Raw genomic sequence first — 10910 nt, forward strand, 5'->3', positions numbered from 1 at the left:
GCATATAGCTAACATCTCTCTCCCTTAAGAGATAGCTTCCATAATTCTGACCAATTTGTGTTCTGAGATATTCTATTATTTACTTATAAATAGAAGTTGGGTTTTTACTATATTATTATTTTCTCTTCTATATTTGTTTGTGTATTCCATTTCCTTTCTTTAGTTTCCTTCCGTTCTTTGTACAACCTATTATTCCATTTCCTTTCATTCTTTGTGCAACTTGGATTATTCCATTTCCTTTCTTTCTTTTCCTTTCATTCTTTGTACAACCTGGATTATTCCATTTCCTTTCATTCTTTGTACAACCTGGATTATTCCATTTCCTTTCTTTCCTTTCCTTCCTTTCTTTGTACAACCTGGATCAGTTTGTGAGCTCAAGCATCATTCTGATTTTTTCAAATGTTTCCCTTTAGACTACTTTGCTGCAATTTGCTCATTTGTGGAAAAATTTCTTAAAATAAATAATATTGGTCACTACATGCTATCAAATCAAATGATACTTTGGGATGATATGTTTAGTTCAATCATAGAATCTAGGATTCTTGGCCAACTTCATTACAAGAGTGTTGTCAACTAGACGAGGAGAGGAGTAGAATTTATTTGTTTCACCAACAAATATTCATGTATTTCCTTAATCCACACAATCTTCTTTGTTTCTTCAATAACTATCACATATTCTGTTTTTGTTGTGAAATTTACTAGAATTGACAATTTGCATTACCTCCAAGAAACAGCTACAGATCCTCGATCCAAAACTAACTCATTAATTGGATTGAAGTTAAAACATCATTTTTTTTGTTTCTAACAAATTTTAAATTTAAATATTCAAACAACTAAATTCATATAAATTTAAATATTCAAACAAACTAAATTCATATAAGTGTAAATATTTGAGTACAAAATCTTGAATTTTTTCAAATTTATTTACCGATTTATTTATTTCTCTGGAAACTACTTATAATTTAATTTAAATATTATGCAAGGTATGCTTTCTAAGTATTTAAGGAAAAGCTTTCGTTTGGGGAGGAATGAACTGGGAGCCATCTTCAAAATGAGATAAAAATTTCAAATGGGTTGTCTTTAACTATTACAGAAAAAGCTTTTGTTCGGTGGAGGAATCTCAACGCCTCCTACTATGGCGAACACGGAACCACCTTCAAAATCAAACAAAAATTACTTGGATATATGAAGTACAAGCATGGGGAGTCGGTGAATTGGATATATGAAGTACAAGCATGAGGAGTCGGTGAATTTTACAAGCATTGGGAGTCGGTGAAAAACCCATGTAACATATATCAATAATAAACATTAGTATTTTGAACAAACGAGAGTTCGAGCAGTTTCCAATGCTGAATTAGGATTACTAGTATCATTAGTACATTGTAAATATGTAAACCTCGTGTTGCTGAACAATTATGGAATCAGAAATAATACTAGAAGTAACCAATTGATGAAACAGGTGAAAGAGGTTACTGAGATTAAATTTAACAAGGCGGAAAGAGGTTATTGACAAATTAAATTTAAAAAATATAATAGATAGTTTTGTTGCTGAGTACTTGTTTGATGAATAGAGTAATTGATAGCAGAAATTATTTTATCTAAAATAAAAATTCTTACTACTTACCTCATGAATAAATTATTGATAGCATAAAAATTTAAGTCATATTCATGAATAAAAATATTAACTTTCTTTAATTATTAAATTTTGTAATTTGCAATGTTCCATTTTGTAGGCAACATTATAATAGTTTAGATCTTCTTCAAATTTTGAATTTAATTTTCTACTTCAAAATATTAAAACAAACAGAATTGCTAAATTTTTTAAGGAGGGATATTTTTATAGCTGAATTCACAAAGTTAAGATTTTGTAAGTGTTTAGTTAAAACAATGAAATTTCGATTTTACATTAAAATCATTCATAACAAAAACTTTCACAATAAGTGACATCAACTGACTTTTGTTTGTTGTCTATATTCTTAAATAACTAATACATCTACAAATGCTTATAAGTCTTTACCTTGCATTATTCAACAACTTGATATTTTAAAGCCTTATATGACTCTTACAGAAGTTGCCCATAAAAACAAATAGAATTGTTAAAATTCTTAAGTAGGGAGATTTTTATAGTTGAATTCACAAAGTTAAGATTTAAGTGTTTAGTTAAAACAATGAAATTTCGATTTTACATTAAAATCATTCATAACAAAAACTTCCACAATAATTGGTATCAATTGACTTTCGTTTGTTGTCTATATTCTTAAATAACTAATACATTTACAAATGCTTATAAGTCTTTACTTTGCATTACTCAACAACTTGATATATTAAGGCCTTATGTGACTCTTACACAAGTTTCCCATAAAATCAAGATAGCTATTAAAGGTAGTAAAAATGTTTGAAAGGAAAATATTATATAATATTAAAGGAACACATGATTAATTATTAAAAGACATGTTGACTTAGGGGCATGCCAAAAAGCTATAAAATTTTATAATGGAAGAGACATTGTTTTTTTCTTATCAATACATTACATTATTTTGGAATATATTGTTAGTAGAGAAATGAGTAATTAAGTTAAGTTTTAGGTATTTTATATTTTTACTGAAAAACAATAGTAAAATATTTATAAGTATTGGGAGACATTAAGTTATTAATAAATTAGACAGACAATAAATGTAAAATTGATACTATAATATCGTTGCAATTTCTATGATTCTTTTCACATATATATAATCCAACTCAAATGTTGATCATTTATCTAATGAAGTTGTATTAATGTAGGAAGGGACTCAAATGCAGCAAAATTTTAGAGAAAAAACTTAGATTGCATTTAAAAAAAACTCTATATTGACATAGGAAGTGATAGAATATCACAAATGTACTTTCTTTTTGTAGTTGTTGCACTGTTGCAATAGTATTAGAGTCTTAATAGTAAAGCTTAAAAGTATATTTTTATTAAAAATTTCTGATTATAAAAATATTTTATTTAAGTAATAACATAATAATTTTAAATACTTTTCTCTTTTTATATATATATATATATATATATATATATAAGCACTAAAATTGAAATAAAAAATATTTTTTCCCTTATTTAAATTCAATTCTTACATAATATTATTAATTTTTTAATCCTTACATAACATTATTAATTTTTTAATCTATATATTATTATAGCATTATTAAGTCTATTGTATCTAAATCAATAAGACAAAATATTTATATTTCAAATTTAATAATTTTGATTAGCATATATTTATTTTATATTTCATAATTTAAATATTAAAATAAAATAAAATTATATATATAATATTAAAAAAATAAATTTTATTTTATTGTAATAATTAACACACTTATTTTAATAGCGTTGTTTATTGAGGCGGTAAATTTGTTAAAATGACAGATTTTAATAAACCCCCTCCCTGTCTTAATATATGAAATATAATCATTGAAATGATACCTGATTTAGATTAAGATGCACTCCGTTTTAGAATATCATTTTGAGAGCGTGATTTGGTTCTTTGCCTTTAAATAATATGAGTTAGAATATTTGTTTTATTGTTTCGTAGATGTATTAGAGTTATAAATAATGTATCGTCTTTTCATAATTTTAACATTATGAGATGTGTAATTTATTAAAGAATTTTTATTGAACAAATTACATGAGTTGACCAGTAATTGAGGTGAAAGTATTTTCATTAAAATCTCAGTCTTTTCAAAATAATAATACAATGGGATAAACGGTGGCCAATGTTTCAACTATCGGCACCGGGAAAACTGGTGGTACTGACGTGGATATTTTAGGTTTTCCCGACTCCTCGTCTGGAAAACGGTTTGTGTCGGGTGTTTGAGTGGAGAAGAGAAAGGCGCTGTGTGCTTTATTTTTCCAAAAATTTGTTATAAATCCAGATGTGTTTAGATGACAAACTTTTCTGGTTTGATGGGATCGGAAATTCATATCCTTCACATTAATATTGTTGAATTCAGCGAAAGCCCCGGGAAAAACTAGTTTGAACCGTTCTTTATCGGAGGATAAGACATTTTCAACACATTCTCGTTATAATACCATCGTACAAAATTATTACGCATTAGGACAGAGGTGACTGTGTACGTTGAGTAGCTTTTGTGTATTATTATAAATATAAATTAATTTTTTTGTTGGTTGATGTTATAAATTTGTTGGATTAGAATTTGGTAAAATAAAATTTAAAAACTCAGAAGGTTGGAGTGTTTAAATAGTTTTTTTGATATTGGAAAGATGTTGGTTTTTTTTGATGTTGAAAAGATGTCTGAAATAGATTTGGTACCATCATTTTGAAGTTTGACAGTTATAAGTCAAATTTTCAAAAATTTCTTTGTCACAATCTTGTTGTCTTAAATTTTTTGTTGGTTTTAATTTTTTTTTAAATAATTTAAATTTTTGATAATTAGATTTAAAACCATATAATCATCCATTTTATTTAGAAACGAAATTTTAAATTTTTAGATTTGATGTGTATACTATCTTTCACAAACATTAAGATTTATGGGTTTACTGTTATGACACTAAGTGGTATAAAAAAATAAAAATTAAATCAATCTTAGCAATGCTATTTATACCCTGCCATTTCATGTCAATAAGAAAATGGAATTTCGAATTTTAAAAATTATTTTTTATTTTCAAAATATTTAGTTTAATAATTTTTTTTTCAAAACTTCAATGCTATTTATAACCCCTTAAAATTAGTCCTTTCATCTATATAAACCAATAAAAAAGAAAAGAAAAAATTCAAATTTCAAAAAATATTTTTTTATTTTCAAAATATTTTGTTTAATAATTAATTTTTTCAAAACTTTAATAAATTTTTTTTTTTTAATTTTCAAAACTAATTTAAAATCAAACATTTTTTACTATAAATTATTACAATATGACTTGCCTATCAATAAATAAAAAATAATAAATATTTGTTTGAATTTCACAAAATAAATGGATAACTATGTCATAGTGTAATTATGAATGGATGAAAAATAAAGTGAAAAAGGTAATTCACCAAACTAATAAATGGATAACAAAACCTGGGTACAGGTAGAAACAAAATTCAATTGTTTTTATTTTTTAATTATCCAAAATATTTTTGAATAAGATAAATTTTGAAAAAATATAATTATCAAAGATATATTTAAATAAAATATATTAATAAAAAAGATAAAATAATTCTAAATTTTAGTACTACGAAAATAAAATTTATATTAAAAATTTAATCTAAATAGGAAGTGAGAAGCATCGAAGCCTGAAAATTTAACGAAACCTTTATGAGCTGCTCGGAATAACCTTCTCGGAGAGGGCTCCTCCCTCTCACCCACCTGATGAAGCCGTTGCGTTTCAGGCCTTCGTGGCGGCCCTATCAAACAGGCCATAAAACAAGGATGCACAAACAAAGTTCATAAAGAAATCAGATTCAATCCCTTCCGTAGTCCTACCTGAGGGGGTTCGCTGGACAACGCTAAATCTCTCAGAACACGCTCTAGTTGGAAAATTTACGGGGAATGTGGTCGTCTCCCTATTCAATGGAAGAATGGACCGAGAAAACCTGGAGACAATGATGAAAGTTAACATCAGTCTTCATCCTTGTGGGAATGGCTTTTTTTGTTTCTTGTTTGAACTTAAAAGAAGTTTTGGATGTAGTATTTAGAAATGGTCCATATTTTTTTGGGTTCAAGAGGGATGCATTTAAATAAGTGGTTTCTTTCATTTTTAATTTAGATGAAGATATTCCAAATGCCATCTCAGTATGGGTGAAGTTCCCTTCGGTGCATGGGTGAAGTTCCCTTCGGTGCTATCTTTTTATTGGAGTGATGATCCTTTGAGAGCCATTTGAAATGGAGTTGGGAAATATTTGGATTGGGCTGAACCCAAAGTTTCTCAGTTTGGAAGTGCTAAAATTTATGTGTGGGTAGATTTCAAAAAAGGTTTTCCCTCTGTGATCAATTTCACACTAGGAGACTGTCACTTTACCAATCTCTGGACTGCCAGAAAATCCCTTTCAAGTGTAGATTTTTCCATGAATACGATCACTTCTCAAAAGACTAAGAAATTCTAATGAGTAGAGGGCCAAAAATCCCTTTCAAGTGTAGATTTTTCCATGAATACGATCACTTCTCAAAAGACTAAGAAATTCTAATGAGTAGAGGGCCAAAATCGCCCATTGATCATGTTAAACCTGGCAAACTCAAAGGAGAGGAGGAAATAAAGGAAAACCGTTGGAGGATAAGGCACAAAATGTCCAAAATAAAAGTGGTGCATTCACATCAACAAATCATTTTAGTATGTTGTAGCATCATAAAGGTGTCGAATGGGCTTCCATAAACCCTACCTCGTAGAAGCAAATTTCACGCATAGAAACTGTAGTGGTGGAGCAAGAAGTTGAGGAAATAAGTGAACATGAGAAAGAACAAGTCTCGGAAAAAATTCCAAGAGCCTCATGCTTGAGGTCTACTCCTAATAAGTCTCAGGCTGAATAATCACCTGATCATGTTGCAGACAAAAATGCAGGAGGTCCAGCCACCACTCAAAACATGCCCCAATCACTTATCCAAGCAGACGAGGGCAGTAACCACGAGAAAAAAGGTGGCGAGAAAGGGAAAGGGAGACCACCTAAGAAAATTGTACGGGAAAGGAGTACAATAAAAAATTAGGAAATCAACTAGTTATTTTTGAAGTTATGAAAACACAAATCCTCAAAAAAGTGTTTTGATAACTATGTTTTCCATTTTAAATTACGTTACGCAGATACATAGAAATATTATAAATATTTTGGAGGGTGTATAAGTTTAACATTTTTCCAATAGCAAAATGTAGATATGGGATTCTAATATACAATGTTATATGGGATTCTAAGATACAATGTTTTTTGGATCATTTTAGATGCATATGAAGAAATCAAAGATAAATATGTAAAATGTTTTATCGTGTAAATCAAATTATTTTAATATAACTCTCATAATTGTTTAAAAAAAATTATTAATCTATATAGAATAAATTGATGGGCTATTTTAATCACATTCATTATTAATATGAAAATAAAATTTATACTAGAATTCCTAACCATTATTTTGAAAAGGCCTAATGCAATTATTTTTATCTATATATATATATATATATATATATATATATATATACCAAAAACTTGAACTATAAAGAGAGCAACCTCATAATATAATATAGTTTGGTAAATAGTAATTTAAACACATTGTTAATTAAAAAAATATTCTTTAATCTATTTAATTAGATACAATTTTTACATATAGATATATTTATGTTAACTATTTATTGATCAAATGATGAAAAAAATTATAATTCTTTTTAATATTTAAGGCTAATTATATTTGTTTGTCAAGGAAAGTGCAAGGGAACAGTTGGATCAGCAATCACAACTGGATTACTAGCAATCACAGCTGGATTACTTTGCAGGTAACATATTACATGTGTGTTTTCCTTGGTGATTTATGGATGCATGGTGTATGCATGTGATTATCTCATTATCTGTTGTCATTGGCAAGGAGAATTTCCTGGATCGACAATGGTTTTAACCTTGTCTTGTCATTTCCTAGATAGCCCTGGTGTTGTGGGATTTTCCATTTCATGGTTTTCTAGTTGGTGCTCATAATTCCTTATGGATGTGGGTTGGAACAAATGCTTTGGAAGCCCTAGAACAACTTGGGTTGAGTTACTAGTCTTGGAGCCTAGGTTGGAACAAACACTTTGGAGCCCTTGGTGGGTTGTGTTACTAGTCCCTAGAGTCAAGTTGGACAAACGCTTTAGAGCGCTGGAAGGTTGTGCGTTGAGTAACTAGTTCCTGGAGCCCTGGACAGCTTCGGTAGAGACCGATCTGGTTGGTGATAGTGATGTCCGACCATGAGGTGGAATCATTGGTTGAGGTTTAAGTTGGTTTGGCCTATGGAAGCCCTGGTTTGGTTTTGTCTAGTTTATTTCGTGATATCCCACAATCATGCTTGGAATATGGCACGGGGGTGATTGATTGAAAGAGAGATTTGGTCCAGCCCAATCTATGGTTGGGTGGTACATGGAAGTCCTGACTTGGTTGGAATTAGCATATGTTAATAAGAGCTATTCTTTTAAGATGATTCATGTATAATTGTTGACATTATGCTAGTTATATTATGGCTGGGTTGTCATGGCTTATATGTTGATTATTTTCTTGTTATCTTTTGTTCGTATGATGCGTATCTTTTATGCCTCTTGTCATGAATTATTTAGCTATTGATCAACGAATGAATGTATGGACTAATAAGTGGTGTTGCTGTTATGTGGAGAATGCCTTCTCGGTGATTCTTTGGTGAGATTATTGAATTAATTAACTAATAAGTATTTATAACCTACAAGTACTATGTACAAAAATTGTTTGTATAAATGAGTAATTTGGACCTCCAACTTCCTAGGGTCATAACTCCGACATACAATCTCTGTTTGACTATCATAATACCTCGTTTTGAATATCTCCATGAGGAGGCCAAAAAAAACCTACTAAATTGGTCTTGCACTTTTTCAATCTCTCCATTTTCCTTGGAAATGTCATTTAGGCCTTCTAAGGCCTCGCAAGTTTAGAAACTTAAAACTGCCAAAAATAGATGTTAAATTTTAAGGAGAAGAAACTAAAAAAAATAGTGTTGTGTCAAGTTGGGTTGATAATAGTGTGATCATGTGTCACTGAGTGGTTGTAGCCAGTTCTGGACATAAGCACCTAATTTTCCATAAGTCCATCTTAGAAATTAGGTCTAGCATAGTAACTCTAATCTTCATGTTTACCCTACTGAGCAAGTTAAAGTGGGTAAATATGGGGTGAGGTGGTTACAGGGTGACATAAAATCTTCTAGGTTCAAACACTTGGACTGGATGGGCTAGGTGTGATTGTTATGCATGCATGTTAGTCATTGATATGTTAGCTATACGTACATTGTGATAACCATTATTGTGGTCTTCCGTCGATATGATGTTGATGTTGAGACAATGATATGTTGATTTCATTATATATATCTATATATATATATATATATATATATATATATATATATATATATATATATATATATATATATATATATATATATATATATATATATATATTGTTAATTTAGATTGATTTTGCAGACGATATAACCTCCCCTAAGCTTCCTTAGGGTGTAACACCCCCTCCTCCTAGGTCCAAGCAAGAAACCAACCTGCCAAGGTAACATGTCATGAGAGAGGTTACTATAAGGGATTCAATATCCTTAATGACCCTAAGAAAATGGAATCGACGAAAAACATCAAACAAACCCAGCCATATCAGCAACAACACCCTCAGGAGACATCTCAGCCACTCAGACATCTTTTCCTAGAGTCCCACTAATGATTTAAGACTTTTAATTCAAAATCGCTCTCATGCTATGGGTAATACAACCACCATAATCCAAATTCTCTCTCACGGGCCTATGTGCTAGTGTCCCTGGACTCTTTTTAGCAGACCTGTGCCAGCAACTTGAGATTTGAGCCACTTTTCCAACCCAGAATCCCGACCTCTGCCCAAAACTTATTACAACCTCCATAATCAATCAAAGACATGATGAAAGATAAACAAATCAAAAATAAACCTCAGGACTAAGCCTAAGCATCCCTAACCAAGACTGGCATTATGTCAAACACTTGGCATCAATGCAACCTACAGGTCTAGGACATAAGACGGAGCATAAATGATTGAAAGAACTTATGAAACATATCCAGAAGGATCACTAACTTCTCCATTAAACTATTATATAATCAATTAGGTCTTGCATCCATCCATTTAATAGTTACAAGTAAATACATGAAATAACCATGACATAAGTAGACCATTTAACCATGCTTATAACTGGCACAAAACCATGTAAATATCAAAGATGTGAAAGCCATCAAATCCATATATAAACAACTGAAAAAGTAAGAGAACTTAGCTTTCATTAATCATAGGAAAATCTGACCAAGTTCGAGACTTCCATGTATCACCCGACCGTAGACATGGTTGAACCAAATCTGTCTTTCAGCCTGTCACCCTCATGCCATATTCCAAGCATGAATGTGGGATCTCATAGAAAATCCAAGGGAATATAGAGGTTAAACCATCAAACCATGAACACACCAAAACTGGTGCTCCGATCACAACCAAACTGAAATTAGAATGCCATCCGGAATCCATCACTATCCTTGAGGAATTTTCTTTCTCCTTGTCTCTTAGGATTTATTGCAATCCCAACCCAGATCACTAGGCCATAAACCGAGACCACTCTCTCAGGATTTACTACAATACAAACTTGGATCACTAGGCCCTAAATCGGGACTTATCCCTCAAGATTTACCGTGTATCTCGCCAAAACTGGTTAAAGGATTCCTAGGCCTTTGGGAATGGAACTTGAGATAACCTAAACCCTGAATTCCAAAATTCACTGGAAAACCAAAGATCAAAAATTGAAATAAAAATCCCAACACCATGGCATCCAGAAAAAGGCAAGGCTAGGCTAAAAACCACTATCATAACCTGGCAAAACCATGCCACCGACAAAAGAAAACCATACACCAACATGCAAATTCATGCATGTCCAAAACAACCAGGAAATCACACATGCAAAAGGTTATGTGCAAGTATTCCTATTGAAGCTTCTTCATCTTTCTTTCCTTCCTTTCCCTTTTCTTTCTTTTCCTTCGTTGATCCAAAGCTAGAGTGCTCCAAGAAAACTCTAAGTGACCAAAAGTGAGAGAGAGAGAGAGAATAATGAGAGATCTCCAAACTTGAACTCACAAATGGTTACCAACTGATCCTCAAAAGATTTTTTTATGGATTGGGCCTCTATTTTCTTCATTTTTCCGTTATTTTCATAAATAATTGTGCCAAAAATGC

The sequence above is a fragment of the Pinus tabuliformis genome, chromosome 2_2, assembly GCF_031772625.1.
Source record: "Pinus tabuliformis cultivar Carrire ecotype Pingquan chromosome 2_2, CPIR1, whole genome shotgun sequence".
NCBI classification, from domain to species: Eukaryota; Viridiplantae; Streptophyta; class Pinopsida; order Pinales; family Pinaceae; genus Pinus; species Pinus tabuliformis.